Source organism: Lynx rufus, unplaced genomic scaffold (genome assembly GCF_022079265.1).
Source record: "Lynx rufus isolate CCGP_SWC_20201006 ecotype Redwood Valley unplaced genomic scaffold, mLynRuf1.p SCAF_6, whole genome shotgun sequence".
NCBI classification, from domain to species: Eukaryota; Metazoa; Chordata; class Mammalia; order Carnivora; family Felidae; genus Lynx; species Lynx rufus.
In genome coordinates, this window is record NW_025814878.1 from 89,666,007 (window position 1) to 89,684,445 (window position 18,439).

The following is an 18,439-nucleotide window of genomic DNA, read 5'->3' on the forward strand; positions in this document are numbered from 1 at the left end:
GAAACCTACAGATAGTAAAATGACACTAAATCCATATCTTTCAATAATAACATTGAATGTAAATGGACTAAATGCTCCAATCAAAAGACATAGGGTATCAGAATGGATTAAAAAAACAAGACCCCTCTATTTGCTGTCTACAAGGGGCCCCTGGGTGGCTCAGTCGGTTGAGTGTTTGACTTCAGCTCAGGTCATAAACTCACAGTTTGTGGGTTCGAGCCCCACATCAGGCTCACTGCTATAAGCCTGTCAGTGCAGAGCCTGGAGCCTGCTTCAGATTCTGTGTCTTCTTCTCTCTCCGCCCCTCCTTTGCTCATGCTCTGTCTCTCAAAAATAAATAAATGTTACAAGTTAAAAAAAAGAGAGAGACCTATTTTAGACCTGAGGACACCTTCAGATTGCAAGTGAGGGGATGAAGACCCATGTATCATGTTCCTGGAAGTCAAAAGAAAGCTGGAGTAGCCATACTTCTATCAGACAAACTAGATTTTAAACTACAGGCTTTAATAAGTGATGAGGAAGGGCATTATATCATATGTCATAATTATGGGATCTATCCATCAAGAAGAGCTAACAACTATGAGTGTTTATGCACTCAGTTTAGGAGCACCCAAATACATAAAACAATCACAAACATAAGCATTCTTATTGATAAGAATGAAGTAATTGCAGGTGACTATAACTACTCCACTTACAACAATGGATAGATCATCTAGGCAGAAAATCAATTAAAAAAAAAAAAAACCCAAAACAATGGCCCTGAATGATACACTGGACCAGATGAATTTGACAGATATATTCAGAACTTTTCATCTAAAAGCAGCAGAAAACATATTTTTCTTAAGTTTTTATGGAGCATTCTCCAAGATAGATCACATACAGGGTCACAAAACAGCCCTCAATTAATATAAAAGAATTGAGATCATACCATGTACATTTTCAGATCACAATGCTATGAAACTTGAAATCAATCATAGGAAAAAGTTTGGAAAACCTCCAAATGCATGGAGGTTAAAGAACATCCTATTAAAGAATGAATGGGTCAACCAGAAATTAAAAATCAATTCAATTCAATTAACAAATATATGGAAACAAATGAAAATGAAAACCTGAAAGTCCAAACCCTTTGGGATGTAACAAAGGCAGTCCTAAGAGGAAAATACATTGCAATCCAGGCCTATCTCAAGAAACAAGAAAAATCACAGAATCTAACAGCACACCTAAAGAACCTAGAAGCAGAACAACAAAGAAACCCCAGGCCATCAGAAGAAGAGAAACAATAAAGATTAGAGAAATAAACAATATAGAATTAAAAAAAAAAAAAACAAAATAGATCAATGAAACTAAGAGCTGTTTTTTTCAAAAAATAAACAAAATTGATAAACTCCTAGTCAAACTTCTCAAAAACAAAAGAGAAAGGACCCAAATAGGTAAAATCATGAATGAAATTGGACTTATCACAACCAACCCCTTAGAAACACAAAGAATACTATGAAAAATTATATGCCAACAAACTGGACAACCTGGAAGAAATGGACAAATTCCTAGACATGCACACACTACGAAAACTCAAACGGGAAGAAATAGAAAATTTGAACAGACCCATAGCTAGTGAAGAAATTGAATCAGTTATCGAAAATCTCCCAACAAATAAGAGTCCTGGACCAGATAGATGGCTTCCCTGGGGAATTCTACCAAACATTTAAAGCAGAGTTAATACCTATCCTTCTCAAGCTGTTCCCCAAAAAATAGAAATGGAAGGAAAGCTTCCAGACTCATTTTATGAAACCAGCACTACCTTGATTCTCAAACCAGACAGAGACCACACCATAAAGGAGAATTACAGGCAAACATGGATGCAAAAATTCTCAATAAGATACTAGCAAATCAAATTCAACAGCATATAAAAAAAATATTCACCATGATCAAGTGAGATTCATTCCTGGGATGCAGGGCTGGTTTAATATTTGAAAATCAATCAATGTGATACATCACATTAATAAAATAAAGGATAATAACCATATGATCCTGTCAATTGATGCAGAAAAAGCATTTGACAAAATACAGCATCCTTAATGAAAACCCTCAAGAAAGTCAGGATAGAAGGAACATACCTAAACATCATAAAAGCCATATATGAAAAGCCCACAGCTAAATAATCCTCAATGGGAAAAAAGTGAGAGCTTTCCCCCTGAGATCAGGAACACGACAGGGATGTCCACTCTCACCACGGTTGTTTAACATAGCATTGAAAGTCCTAGCATCAGCAATCAGACAACAAAATGAAATCAAAGACATCACAATTGGCAAAGAAGAAGTCACACTTTCACTTTTGCAGCGACATGATACTCTACATGGAAAACCCAAAAGACTCTACCAAAAAGCTGCTAGAACTGGTACATAAATTCAGCAGTTACAGTATGCAAAATCAATGTACAGATTGGTTGAATTTCTATACACCAGTAATGAAGCAACAGAAAGAGAAATCTAGAAATTGATCCCATTTACAATTGCACCAAGAATCATAAAATACCTAGGAATAAACTTAACCAAGGATGTAAAAGATCTGTATGCTGAGAACTATAGAAAACTTGTGAAAGAAATTGAAGAAGACACAAAGAAACGGAAAAACTTTCCATGCTCATGGATTGGAAGAATAAATATTGTTAAAATGTCAATACTACCCAAAGCAATCTACACATTCAAAGCAATCCCAATCAAAATTGCACCGGTATTCTTCCCAAAGCTAGAGCAAACAATCCTAAAATTTGTGTGGAACCACAAAAGACCCCGAATAGCCAAAGTAATATTGAAGCAGAAAACCAAAGCAGGAGTCATCACAATTCCAGAATTTAGCCTCTACTACAAACCTGTAATCATCAAGACAGTATGGTATTGGCACAAAACAGACACATAGACCAATGGAATAGAATAGAGACCCCAGAATTGGACCTACAAATGTATGGCCAACTAAACTTTGACAAAGCAGGAAAGAGTATCCAATGGGAAAAAAGACAGTCTCTTTAACAAAAGGTGCTGGGAGAACTGGACAGCAACATGCAGAAGAATGAAACTGTACCATTTTCCTACACCATTCACAAAAATAAACTCACAATGGATGAAGGACCTGAATGTGAGACAGGAAGCCATCAAAACCCTAGAGAAGAAAGCAGGAAAAAACCTCTTTGACCTCAGCAATTTCTTGCTTGACATGTCTCCAAAGGCAAGGCAATTAAAAGCAAAAATGAACTATTGGGACTTCATCAAGATAAAAACTTCTGCACTGCAAAGGAAACCATAAACAAAACTAAAAGGCAACTGACAAAATGGGAAAAGATATTTGCAAATGACATATCGGTTAAAGCGTTAGCATCTAAATTCTATAAAGAACTTACCAAACTCAACACCCGAAAAACAAATACTCCAGTGAAGAAATGGACAGAAGACTTGAAGAGACACGTTTCCAAAGAAGACAGCTAGATGGCCAAAAGACACATGAAAAGATGCTCAATGTCACTCATCATCAGGGAAATACAAATCAAAACCACACTGAGATACCACCTCACACCGGTCAGAGTGGCTAAAATTAACAACGCAGGAAACAAGAGGCAAGGTGAGATGCTGGCAAGGATGTGGAGAAACGGGAACCCTCTTGCACTGTTGGTGGGAATGCAAACTGGTGCAGCCGCTCTGGAAAACAGTGTGGAGGTTTCTCAAAAAATTAAAGATAAAACTACCCTATGACCCAGCAATAGCACTACTAGGAATTTATCTAAAGGATACAGGATTGCTGATTCATAGGGGCATATGGACCCCAATGATTATAGCAATGCTTTCAACAATAGGCAAAGTATGGAAAAACCCTAAATGCCCATCAACTGATGAATGGATAAAGAAGATGTGGTTTATATATACAATGGTAATGAGAAAGAATGAAATCCTGCCATTTGCAGCAACATGGATAGAACTGGAGGGTATTATGTTGAGTGAAATAAGTCAGAGAAAGACATATATGTTTTCACTCATGTGGAACTTGAGAAACTTAATGGAAGACCATGGGGGGAACAGAAGGGGAAAAAATAGTTACAAACAGAGTGAGGAAGGCAAACCATAAGAGACTCTTAAATACAGAGAACAAACTGAGGGTAGATGGCGGGGGGAGGGGAAAATGGATGATGGGCATTGAGGAGGGCACTTGTTGGGATGAGCACTGGGTATTGCATGTAAGTGATGAATCACGAGAATCTACCCCCAAAACCAAGAGCACGCTCTATACACTGTATGTTAGTCAATTTGACAATAAATTATATTAAAAAAGAAAGAAAGAAAGAAAATAAAGGCAAACAATCCCATTATTTGGAAAGCCTAATTATTAAAAAATTCTTCCTTTTATTGAGCAGATGTGTAAATGAACAAGTCTTTTATTGACTATTATTAAAGAATAAAGAACATGACATTAAATCTCAATTCAATGAGTTTCTTTGCTATTCAGAGACAAAATGGTATTGGTACTTCATGATATTTCAACTACAAGTAGGAATTCAATTCAATGAAATGAATACCAAGTATGCCTATGTAAAAAAATGCTGTGAAGTATGCAAAAATAATTGAGCTAAGAGTGAGAGGTAAGAAGAGAAACAATCAATTAGTGTTTCCTTTCAGTTATTGTCTAACTTAAACCTTGAAGAGATTTAGGGTGACAGTAAAACTTGTGACTGAAAATCTTATACATACCCAGTATGTACTGTTGGTTAATTTTAGATATCCAGCATAAAGATGTCAAAATAGTCACTTTCTTGTCAAAGAATAAGAGTGTCATTACCCACTCCCAAACAGAAAGCCAATACACTTCAGTCTGGTGTCATGTGGAAGAATATTGTGTAGATTATGAGTCATGAGATGGCTGTGCTCTAGGCTAACTCAAATCTTTCATCTTCTTTTTTTTTTTTTTTTTCAGAAACTCTGTTCTATTGATTATCTCTTCACTCACCTGAATCTACAAATTCTACTTACTCCTTCCTGACTGTCAAAGTAAAAATTGCACCCACAAAGTTAAACAGGTAAGAAAAACTTTATTCAAGGCTATCAAAATAGAGGACAGAGAACAGAACACAGTTAACTCTGCTAAAAAAAAAAAAAAGGCACCATAGTTTCTAGTAACTGGAGTGGAGGGATTGTAGGCCATTGGGGTTTCTGATTGACCTTACCCAAAGGAAGAACTTTTTGATACCTTCACGACAGGAGGTACTTTTACAACTTGAAGCAGTGCCCATCAGATAGACCCTTCAGCAGACACTGGGAAATAGGGTGCTACCTTCCTTGATGATTACATTCTTAAGAACATTCCCAGGTTCTTGAGAAAAACAGTCCAGAGGTGCCTGGGTGGCTCAGATGGTTAAGAGTCCAGGTTTTGATTTTGGCTCAAGTCATAATCTCACAGTTTTTTGTGAGTTTGAGTCCCACATCAGGCTCTGTGCTGACAACCATGTGCCTGCTTGGGATTCTCCCTCCCCTTCTACCCTTCCACCACTTACATCCTCTCTGTCTCTAAATAAATAAATAAATAAATAAAAATAAATAAATAAAATAAATAAATAAGAAAAGAGAAAAGAAAAGAAAAAAAAAGAAAAGAAAGAAGAGAAGAAAAAAAAAAAGAAAAGAAGAGAAAAGAAAAGAAGGCCCATGTTTATAAAACTAGCAAGAGGCTTTTTGAAAGATTTATATGTCAAAGGGTACAGAGAAAGAATTTGCAGGTATAACTTTTTTTAAGTAACTTCTCTAAGAAAAGAGAGGCCTAGAGGTGGAAGAAACCTGCCTAAAGTTTAATTAAACTGGGAGAAATGCTATGGCTATCTAAATGTGCACAACTATTTCTCTTAAAACAATAAACAAATAGTTCATAAATCTTTCTTTGACCCCTTATTCTCTTTTGCTATGAAGTGATTTAAGGAGGAAATGATGAAGATGTGTTGTCTGCTCTAAGAAGAATATTTTATCGTTGAATTGCCTATGCATGGTGATAATAAACACAGACAGGTGTTTATTTAGTCAATTTATTATTGTTTACAATTCTGTAGAGATAATGCAAAGTCTTATTACAGGCATGTTGGCAGAAAACACCCACCTTCCCTACCTACTGCCCCTTTACACCACTGCCTCTATTCCCCTGTTTCTTGCTTTCCCTCTAAACCAAACATCTTAAGGGGCACCTGGGTGGCACAATCAATTAAGCATCCAACTCTTGATTTCGGCTCAGGTCATGGTCTTGCAGGTACTGAGACAGAGCCCTGTGTTGGGCTCTGTGCTGACAGCTCAAAGCCTGCCTGGGATTCTCTCTCTCTCTCTCTCTCTTTCCGCCCCTCCTCTGCTCATGTGTGCACACTCTCTTTCAAAACAAATTTTTAAAAGTAATAAATATTTAAACCAAACATCTTGAAAGTATTTTCTATGCTCAATGTATTTGCTTCCTCATAGGAGTCATGCTATGCTATGGAATTGACTTTTTCCAGTCACCAATAATTGAATAATTTATAAATCCAATTGGTATTTTTAGTCCTTATCTCATATATTCTCTCAGATGCATTTGACAGTTTGTAATGTAATATTTCTCCAGTTCATCTCCTGTCCACTCCTTATCCTCTTAAGTGGTCTTTCTTCCTCTGCCAGGTCTTAAAATGTCCATGTTTCTCTTTCAAACCATCTTGTCTTCCCACTTGAAATATCTGAACAAACAGCTTTTCCCATAGATTTGTGCACATGTATATTCTTATGACTGCAAATTGTAATTCTAGCCCATGTTTCTTTTCTAAGCTTCAGGCTTATACTTCCAGCTTCATTCTAAATATCTCCCTTAGCTATCCTAAGGAAATCCTAAAGTCAACAAAACAGAAAAAATCAACTCACTTCCAATTCTACTACTTTTCCCAGCTGAAAACCCAAGAGCTAACCTTGATTTCTCCTTCTATCCCTCATGCCAGATCTAGTTAAACAGAAACTTTTATATCATCTCCAAGTTACACATCTCTCAAACCTATCCTTTCCATCTCCCATGCTATTTTCTACCAAAATCAGGGCACAACCCAGCTCATAAGGATTATCAAAACCTCCAAAGCCAGGAGCTCTGTGTAGTCAATGACATTGTCCTTTTTAGTTCAAATTTGTATTCTGTTCTTAGCACATTGCCCAGGACAAAACAAGAATTTCATAGATTTTTTTAACTAAGTGAATAAAGGTATACCTGATATTTTTCTTATTTTTATCAAAAAGAAACATGGATTTTGAACCTTTTCAATAATTACCTGAATATTTTCATTTAGAACCCAAAGGTACATGCCGTATATTATTGAATAGATAACCAGTAACCAACTTATTTATCAACTGCAAATTTATCTGTTTCCTATTTGAGCAGAACACAGAACATGGAATAAGCTAGGACCCTCCTCATCCCCACTACCAAGTAGGTCTGAGATATGCCAAACTCCCTATTTTAAGTATCTGTTTGACACCCTAAATCTTAGTAAATTAAAGCAGCAACCATTTTATTATATGTTGTGATTCTATGAATTGAATGGACTTGATTGGGAAGTCTTCTGCTCCGCTATCTGGAGCTGCAGTCATCAGGAAGCTCTCCTGGGCCCAGATGTCCAACCAAGGTCGCTCACTCATGTAAGCTGACATTTGATGTTGGCTATTGGCTGGGAGCTCAGCTGGGGTTGCCTGGTTCTAATCCCACTTCATATCATGGCAGTGGGTCCCAAGAGCATAAAAGTAGAGGCTTCTCGGCCTTTTAAGCTTTAGATTCAGAATTAGCTGAGCATTACTTAGCCCCATAGTGTATTGATTAAAGCAGTTCATAGGGTCAGCACTGATTCAAGAGAAGAGAACTTCTATGGAAAGTTTTAGGTAATTTTTTTAAATGTTTATTTATTTATTTTGAGGCAGAGAGATAGAGAACGAGCAGGTGAGGGGCAGGAAAAGAGGGAGACATAGAAACCCAAGCAGGCTCTGTGATGTCAGCACAGAGTCCTATGCTGGGCTGAAACTCATGAAATCAAGAGTTGGACGCTCAACAGACTGAGTCACCCAGGATCCCTGGTGATTTCGATTATTGTGAGTGATGTTGCTGTAAATATTGGTGTACAAATCTTTGTATGAACATATGCTTTTATTTCTCTTGGGTAAATACCTAGAAGTGGAATTACTTGGTCACATGATAGTTATGTACCAAAATTTGAGGAAATGCCAAGATTTTTTTTCCAAAGTGGCTATAGTTTTTTACATTCGCACAAGTGAATGAGGATTCTAGTTTATCCAGATTTTCACCAAGAAGTATTATTATAAGTCTTTCTTATTATTGCCATCTAAATGGATATAGAATGGCATCTCACTGCGTTTTGATTTGCATTTCCCTGTTGCCTAAAGATGTTTAGCATCTTTTCATGTGCTTTTTCATTTGTATATACTTGTATAAATTCTTTGGAGTAATATTGATTCAAATCCTTTGTCCATATTTTATTGGGTGATTTGAATTTTTACTGAGATATAAGGATTTTTTCTATATTTTGGATACAGTCTGTTATGAATATTTGAATTGAAAATATTTTCTCCCATTTGATGGGTTTTCTTTTCATTAGTCCTAATCACTTATTTTTAGTTTTATTGAGGTGTGATTGATATTAAAAATGCACACATTTAATGTACGCTCTTGATGAGTTTGGACATACGCATATATTTGTGATACTATCACCACAACCAAGATAATAAACACATCTTTCACCTCTAGCAATTTCCTTCTGTTCTTTTGTGGATCTTTCTTTCTTTCTTTCTTTCTTTCTTTTTTTCTTTCTTTCTTTCTTTTGGAACACTTCACATGAGATCTGTCCTGTCAACATATTTTATTTTTTTTTTTAATTTTTTTTTCAACGTTTATTTATTTTTGGGACAGAGAGAGACAGAGCATGAACGGGGGAGGGGCAGAGAGAGAGGGAGACACAGAATCAGAAACAGGCTCTGAGCCATCAGCCCAGAGCCTGACGCGGGGCTCGAACTCACGGAGCGCGAGATCGTGACCTGGCTGAAGTCGGACGCTTAACCGACTGCGCCACCCAGGCGCCCCTGTCAACATATTTTAAAGTGCAAATTATTGTATTATTAATTACAGGTACTGTGTTGTATAGCAAATCTGTAGAACTTGCTCATCTTGCATAACAGAAACCTTGTACCCACTGAAAATAATTTCCTATTTCTCCTTCCTTTCAGCCACTGGCAGCTGCCATCCTCTTTTCTGCTTCTATGAGTTTGGCCTTTTTAGATACCTCATATAAGTGAAATCACATTGTATTTATTCTCCTGTGATTGGGTCATTTCACTTAATGTCCTCTAGGTTCATTTATATTATCAAAAAGGCAGGATTTCCCTTTTTTAAGGCAGAATAATTTCCATCATATGTGTATCCCACATTTTCTTTATCCATTCGTCTGTAAGGATATTTGGGTTGTTTCCATATCTTGGCTATTGTGAATAATGCTGCAGTGAACATGAGGGTACAAATAGATATCTCTTCAAGATCCTGATTTCAGTTTTTTTGGGTATATATTATCGCTTATGCTTTTGATGCCATATCTAGGAAAGCATGTTCATGAAGATATTTACCCCTAAGTTTTCTTCTAAGAGTTTTAACATTCTGGCTCTTATATTTATGTCTATGACTAATTTTGAGTAAATATGTGTATATGGTGTGGAGTAGGGGTACAACTTCATCTTTGTATGTTGATATCTGGTTTCTCAGTACCATTTGTTGAAAGGACTATTCCTTTCTTCATTGACACCTTTTCAAAAACCAAACCATAAATATCTGAGCTTATTTCTGTTCCATTGATCTATAGATTTATCTTTATGCCAGTACAACATTGTAATGATTACAGCAACTTTGTAATAAATTTTGAAATTGGAAAGTGTTAATACTCTAACTTTATTTTTCTTTATTAAAGTTGTTTTGTCTGTTCTGAATACCTTGGATTTCCACAAAACTTTGCTAACACCTGGGAAATTTTACTAATTTTTGATGGGGCTCGTGTTTAATTTGTAGATAAGTTTGGAGAATATTGCCATTTTCACAATTTTTTTGACCCATGAGCTTGTATCTTTCCATATATTTACATCTTTTTAAATCTCTTCTAAATTTTCATTGTACAAGTTTTGCACTTCTTTTGTTAGATTTACGTGTATTTTATCCTTTTTTTGATATTGTTACAGAAGTTTTAAAAATATTATAGTTGTAATGTTCATTTCCAGTGCATACAGATGCAATTGATTGTATATTGATCCTTTATTCTGCTACCTTTTTGGACTCATTTATTAGGGCCAATAATTTTTTAGGGGATACCTTCAGATTTTCTGTATATGAAATTGTGTCACTTACATACAGGGATATAGAGATAATTTTTTATCTTTCCTTAATGATCTGAATGTCCTTTTTTTTTTCAAATTTCAAAGACTTCAAATTGTTTTATTTTTGTTTTATAATTTTCTCCAGTTAAATGTTTTTGTTAGGGAATAAGACCACTGTACCCTTCACTCTACTCCAGAAGTCAGTCTCTGCTCAATCACCTTTGGGTGCATCTGGGCTCTTCAAACCAGGCAGATTGCCAAGTTTCAGGCAGGGTTCTGGCAGGAGATAGATGGCACATTCTAGTGTGCCCTTAATCCTAGGGTATTAACTAGGATATTAACTGAGGACAGTATAATGAATGTATGGAGAGTTTTAAGAAACAACCAATTTTAATAAATGTAAGGACACTGGAATGAGAATATTAGGAAGCCATTACAATATGAAACAAAAGGAGTGAGAGAAGAAATTGTTTAATGGAACCTATAGAAAACTAAAAGCCCTGGAAATGGGACCATCCAATGGGATGCATCTGTAGATCCTACAGTATTATTTCCTCTCTCTCCTGAGTCTTTAATCACTGATCCTCCACTGGTCTTTTCCCCTCAGACAACACAACTCAGATGCACGGAGAGAGTTAAAGAAACTCCAAACTATCTCTACTTCCACATGTCCATCTCCTGTTGGTGCTTTCTATTGGGCATTCCCCATGAGAAGACAGAGGGGAATGGAGCCTGAGTGATACAGCTTATAGAAGTCATCTCTTGTGCATAGCAAAACGAGGAAAGGGAGAGAATGGATTTGGAAGGACAATTAAAAACTAAAAAACCCAATTGCTGTAATTATTTTAATGTTTATTTATCTATTGAGAGAAAGAAAGAGAGAGAGAAAGAGAGAGAGAGAGAATTTGAGAGGGAGGGGTAGGGAAAGAAGAGAGAATCCCAAGCAGGGGCTTGATCTCACGAATCGTGAGATCATGACCTAAGCCGAAACCAAAAGTCAGACGCTTAACTGACTCAGCCATCTAGGAGCCCCAAAGCCCAATTACTTTAAATTTGATAGTAAAGATTACCATAGTCTGCTACTCTGTGTCCATTACTATAGCTGACTCATTTAGATATTTTTTGTTACTATGCATCCAGATTGAGATTGTAATTTAGCTTTACATCCTATTATTTACCATTTGCACTCGGCAAGGCTTATTACCCTAGTTTTAATTTTTGGTCCTCATCATCCCTACCAGCCTGCTAAAGAGGCTCTAAGCATTCCTTTCTTTACAGTAGTATGACCTATCCCTTGCAAAGTATGTATTTTCATTACATCTAAGGATAACCTAGCTACCAAATGTGCTTCTAACAGAACATGAATTTCAGTCTGTCTTGAGGTTATTTATATGTTAAAGAAAGCTTTGCTACTAACAAGGCAATAATTTAAATTTAGTAAAGTTAATGATAACTTTCTCTTTTTTAAATACAGTAATCCAGGGGCGCCTGGGTAGCTCAGTCGGTTAAGCGGCCGACTTCGGCTCAGGTCATGATCTCATGGTTTGTGAGTTTGAGCCCCACATCAGTCTCTGAGCTCAGAGCCTGGAGCCCGTTTCAGATTCTGTGTCTCCTTCTCTCTCTGTCCCTCCCCTGTTCATGCTCTCCCTCTGTCTCAAAAATAGATAAACATTAAAAAAATTTTTTTTAAATACAGTAATCCAATAGAGCCAAATGTTTTAAACTATTTTTCATCTGATATAATAAATTTATATAGATGACATGGAGAAAAACACTTTTTTTTTTGTTTGCTGAGAAAGAGGAAATTCATCTAATTCAGTGAATTCATCTAATTCATTAAATTGTCAAAATGAAGACAATTTAAGGAGTATGTCTTAAGATACTATTTGATACATTTCAATATTGAGTGTCTGAAATGAAATTATTCTCATTCTACGTTAGCAATAGCAGTGCGTTAAGTACTCTGAAGTCTAAGATATTATGGGGTGGAAAACTTTCCTTTGGCTGCTCTAATAAATTAATATAAAACAGATTAAGAGAATGAAAAGAAATTTTTAATTTTGTATTTACAGAACCCCAGAAAAATATGAGACAAAGAAGCGAACAAAGCAGGCACCTCTTATACTTTTTTACACAAAGAAACTATATATTTGTGAAGAATTGATAAGACAAAGAAATTTGGCCTTGGGGAAGTAATTAGTGAGGAAGTAACAAGTTTTATTTATCCAGTTTTTTCAGCCCTACATTTCATATTTCTGATGATAAGGATGCCTTCCCTCCTGCTGGTACAGAAAGGATACTTTTCACAAGGAGATTTATTTTCTGCTTTCAAGGGGAGAAAGGAGGGTCAGAGTGTCCTTCTTGTACTGGCCATTTCTTAGCTAACTTTAATTCAAAGCAATCAATATGTTGGGGTGCTTGGGTAGGTCAGTCGGTTAAGCGTATGACTTTGGCTCAGGTCATGATCTCATGGTTTGTGAGTGTGAGCCCCACATCAGGCTCTGTGCTGACAGCTCAGAGCATGGAGCCTATTTCAGATTCTGTCTCCCTCTCTCTCTGTCCCTACCCTGTTCGTGCTCTTTCTCTCTCTCTCTCTCCCTCTCTCTCAAAAATAAATAAACATTAAATTTTTTAAAATAAAGGAAAAAAGATAATCAATATGCCAAAATGGCATATTTTGTGGTGCTATATTCTGCTTCTTTTCAACATACATTAAGAATATACAGTTTGGTCCATGGATGTTTTCCCTCAATTAAATCAAAGATTAGTATATATTGCCTTTAGTTTTTCTCATTTTCCTGTGATAAATAAATAGAAAAAACATTTCTTAAAGTTTGTTTATTCTTCATTCAAAACATTAGTTTGAAAACCCAGTTCTATTGGTTTTAATTATTTAAAAGTGATATTATTTTGAAAAAATTCTATTAATAGCCTACTGTAGTAGGTAATTGATAAAAATTTTACTTTTCTGTGGCTTCTGGGTGGCTCACAGTCAGTTGAGCATCTGAGTCTTGACTTTGGGTCAGGTCATGATCTCATGGTTTGTGAGTTTGTGCCCCACGTTTGGTTCCCTGCTAACAATGCAGAGCCTGTTTGGGACTCTCTCTTTCTCTCTGTATTTCACAGAATAAATAAGTAAACATTTAATTTTTTTTCTCTTCTAAAGGTATACATGATTATAATCTATGTCTGTTACAAGAGAAAGATGCTTATTTTCATTATGTAGGCAGTAGAAGAGAAGCAAGTTTGAAATGCTTGGAGCTGGAGTGGATCTTCAGAACACCTTCTGAATCATGTGCAAAAGTAATTTTGATGACAATTCTAAATATTTACCTAATATAATTGATAATGACCTGTAAAGCTAAAGTAACTTTCTAAACTATCAATAATCAACAAGTTTTGACCCATTATGCTAGAGAAAAATTATTTTTTTTATTCTCTCAACTTGTTACCTTACAAACAAGCTATCAGAGTTTGCAACCAACAAAATGTAGGAAAATTAGGTGTGATTAATAGGATGGGTTAGGCAGTTAAATATTAAAACTAAACTTTTTTCTAAATTTCGTAATGATTTTGATGTGTATGAGTTTTAAAATTTGTTATATTTGTGACTTCTTTTTCATTGTAAATAAATATTTAGTCGTGTGCCTAATGTGTTCTTTTGCTTAAATAGAGTATGGGAAATCGTAGGAGTTTCATGCTTCGCAAAACCTAGATTTGCTGCTAACTGATCATCTTCCATGACATCTTTCTAACTCTTCTCTGAACAACTTCCCCCACCTTGTCACTCCCAAACAGAAGCTCTGGGGTCAAATGAGGATAATTTCAAACACAGAAGAATCCACTAACTCTAGAAATTCCTGTAGTAGAATGCTCAGATTATGAAGTAGTTTTTCTCTGGGACCAGGAATGATTAACTAGGATGGGCATTTGGGGTCACACTGGATGTTCAGTATTAAATCCCACCCCATCCATATGCCTGGAATTAAAGTGAAATTATTCAGATGGGTAAGAATTTTTTTTATTAACCGCTTCCCCCTTATCCTAATTACTCTAGCTAATTTGGAAGTCATGGACAGCAGAAAGTCAATGTTCCCCTTCTCTAGCAAAGGGAATTCAAGGGTATATACTTGTACTTACCTAATATGAAATTTCCCCAAATAAGGCAAAATGAAAGACATATTTTCTAATTCTTCTTCAGAAAACTCACCTTTCCCCCTTTTTATATGGTGCCCTTTCTCCTAGAAAAAAGTAGTGCCGTCAGTGCTATTAGAAATTACTTAATATGCTTCTCATACTATACCTAGATTTCTGTCTAATATTTTTGTTTTAAGTCAAGTTGACAAAATTATCCAACTAGTGTATAAAGTAATTGAGGACAGAGAGAATACCAAATTTGTCACAAAAAATAAGAGCAAAAGTATCTATAGTATAATTTGAGCATTCCCAATGTTTGTGTAGTTAGATTCAGAGTAGTATGATAGTAATTAATCTTTGGTTACTTGGTGTTGATTATATCATTACATGTGATTTGAGAAAATGTTGGTTTCATAGTTTTATTGAATTATTACTTTTGCCCTGTGGATATTTATCCTAGTTTTGAATCTCTGTTTTAATTTTAAAGATTTAAAGTTATCTTTATGTTTTAATTTTTTGTCTGCTTCAAACATTATTAAGATATATTGGTACTTTTAAGTTAAGACAGAGGACAAAATAATAAATATGATCTAATATCTTTCTACTACAATATTTACCAAAAGAAATGACACCTTTATGATATTTAACTTCAATAGACATCATTTACCAAATGAATTAAAATATTATTTTATAAATAAATTTTAATTAGATGTAATCTTGGTAAAATATTACAAAATAGCGGTATAATCTATAACAAGAAAATAAAAATATTTAACTTTAAAGCAACTGGCAAAGTTATATTAGATACCATCAGATAATGTGATATTCCTGTAGAATATTACCACTTTAGGTGCACATTCATCCAGAGAATTAGATGGATGAGATGGATAATATCTTCTTAGGAAAATTTTCCAATTGAAATATCATAATGAATATAAATTTGTACTCAATTTACTAACAATGAATTGGCCCTTAGGCCACATTGATGCTGAGTCTAACATAAATAGCACAAAGTAATCCAACTGACAGTGAAATTAGTTCCTGAGTAACTCAGGGAAATCTTATATTTGAATTGACAACTTTGTTGTATATTTTTAGAAATAGGTTTATTAAAGGCCAGATAAAATATTTGAGCAGCTTTTGTTAAATATTTTATTAATCAATCTAAACGAGTTTAACTTAACAGCACTGCCTAAACATCAAAGACTAAACTCTTTGTCTTGGCAATCAAATTCTTGAATTCTGCCTTTAACAATGTTTCCTGTTTCATTTTCTTCCATTTGTCTGTCATGAATTCCTTTGCTTTAACAAAAACTTCTAGTCTTGCAAATGTGCTGTCACCACTGTTTCTTGCAGTTCTGTGGGGAAAGAGGAGGGGGGAGATATTCTCTCAGTTTGTTTTTCTGCCCAAGTTAATTTTAAGTTTTTCCTTCCGGCTCAGGTTTCTCTTCTCCACCAGGACTTCCAAGACTTTTTCAGTCCACATGAATCTCTCTTCCCCTTCTGAACAATTATTTAACCACTTTAACCACTCCTGTATAAATGAATCATATCCTGATTCTTTTTTTAAATTTTATTATTTAAAAATTTTTTTTTTAAATATTTATTTTTGAGACAGGGAGAGACAGCATCAATGGGGGAGGGTCAGAGAGAGAGGGAGACACAGAATCTGAAACAGGCTCCAGGCTCTGAGCTCTCAGCACAGAGCCTGACGCGGGGCTCGAACTCACGGACCGTGAGATCATGACCTGAGCCAAAGTCAGATGCTTAACCGACTGAGCCCCAGGTGCCCCCGTATCCTGATTCTTTAATGTTCCATATGGCTTCACACTTCTTCATGTCTGAAAGAGTACACTCAAATATTTTGCACTCTAATCGCTATCTTCTGTATTTGACCTCTCCTACACCATCACTAGCTCTCTCTCTGATAAACCTAGTTATCTTCCCTTAGTTTATCCACCTTGCCTACCTCTCTTCCTGCCTTCATTGCCTGGATCACTTTCACAGCTCTTTTTCGTGCTTCAAACCTACCTACCTCACACACTTCACCTTGCTGCACTCACTTGAAAAATCTGCCTGGATTGACTCGATAGTCTGCCTTCAACACATACAGTATGGTAGTCTCCTCTTATTCATGGTTTCACTTTCTGCGGTTTCAGTTACCCACAGTCTCAATGATCCATGGTCAACTGCAGTCCAGAGCAGATGATCCTCCTTCTAACATATCATCAGAAGGTCAGTAGAAGCCTAACATTGTCATGATGCCTGTGTCTTTCACCTCATTTCACTTTGATCATTGGCATTGATCATCTTACATCATTCAGAGAAGGATGAATACAGAGCCCTAAGATACTTAGAGAGACCTTATTTACATAACTTTACTGCAGTGCATTGTTATGATTGTTCTATTTTATTATCAGTTATTGTTGTTAATATCTTACTGTGCCTCATTTATAAATTAACTTTATTTTAGATATATGTGTTTAGACATATAGGGTTTAGAACAATCTCTGGTTTCACGCATTCACTCGGGTCTTGAAAGGTATCACCCCCAGAAATGGGGTAGGGGTGGTACTGTACCTAAAAGATTAAGTAACTGCTGGAGAATTGCATAGCCATGTAGATTAATGCCATTGCACATCTGGACTTCAACCTCAGCTGCATCCTCAGTGACCTTTGAAAATTCCTATATGTCTTACCTAGCTTGCTGCAGTCATTCTTCAGTCATCTCTGCAAACTTTGCCCTTTTCTTAAGCCTGTTTCACAGCATACACTACATTCATGTTTGATAGACTTTCTGGCTTTTTCTCTGATTCTCAATGAATGTGTTAAATTGAATTTATTAGCAGTGAACTCCTTCAAGTTCAAAATCATAATAGCAAAGTTAACAAATTTGTCACAATATTCCTTTGTTTTGTTTAGTCTCTAAGAAAAAGACACCCCTTCTTGTCTTCAATTTGACAAATTCATCTCCAGATAATAGCTTTTTAATATCACTCTAATCCCTCTCACCTGTCTCATCTTCTCTTTTACTACACAAGTTCATCATTTTTAGCCTTTGAGGGTACTTTCCCTACACCTAGTGTTTTATCCCCACTACCAACCAAATTCATTGTCTGTATCATTAGCAAAGTGATCTTTCTAAAATATAGATCTAATATGTTATTCTTTGCTCAAAATTCTCAATGTCTTCTCTTTAATTTGTTTGCAACCAAATGTCTTAGCTTCTCTGTTCAGACTTATTGTGAGTCTGGCTCATCACTCAATTTCCCTCCAGCCACACTGAACTCCTTACAATTCCCATATGTCTTACATTCTCTTGTATTTGTTTCTGTGTGTTTTTCTTTTCATTTTTGCTTTTGTATATGTGGCTTCCTCTGTCTGAAATGTTTTCTACCTGGAAAAATTCTTGTATGTAATTCAGCTTTGCCTGATCTATAACATTTGCCTGGATAACCCTATTCCAACCCTCTTGTTGACTATCTTGGGTCTCATACCCTTCTCTGTGCTCTGTAGCGTTGGGCTTACACACTGCCCTTTGCATTTGCCTGCCGGCAAATGCAAATGTGATAATAGGTTCATTTTCCCAAGATCACATTAAAGTTAAATTCAAACCTTATTTCTCCAAAATTAGTTTATTGATAACTATAAAAATGATCTATTTTGTTTTGTTTTGTCTTAGACATCTTACATAAAGCTAGTTATCTTACCGTACATCTTTAACACATCAGACAAAATGAATAATAGCATTTTATAACACATGCCATAAAGTGACATTTATATTTTATGATTGGCGTACTTTATTAAAAAGTAGGCAATATTGAACAAAATACTTAGTACTAGTGATTTAATCCTGGGTTTAAGGGACTACAATCTTTTGGCATGTGGTTAGTTAGCAGTGAGAACCTGTCTA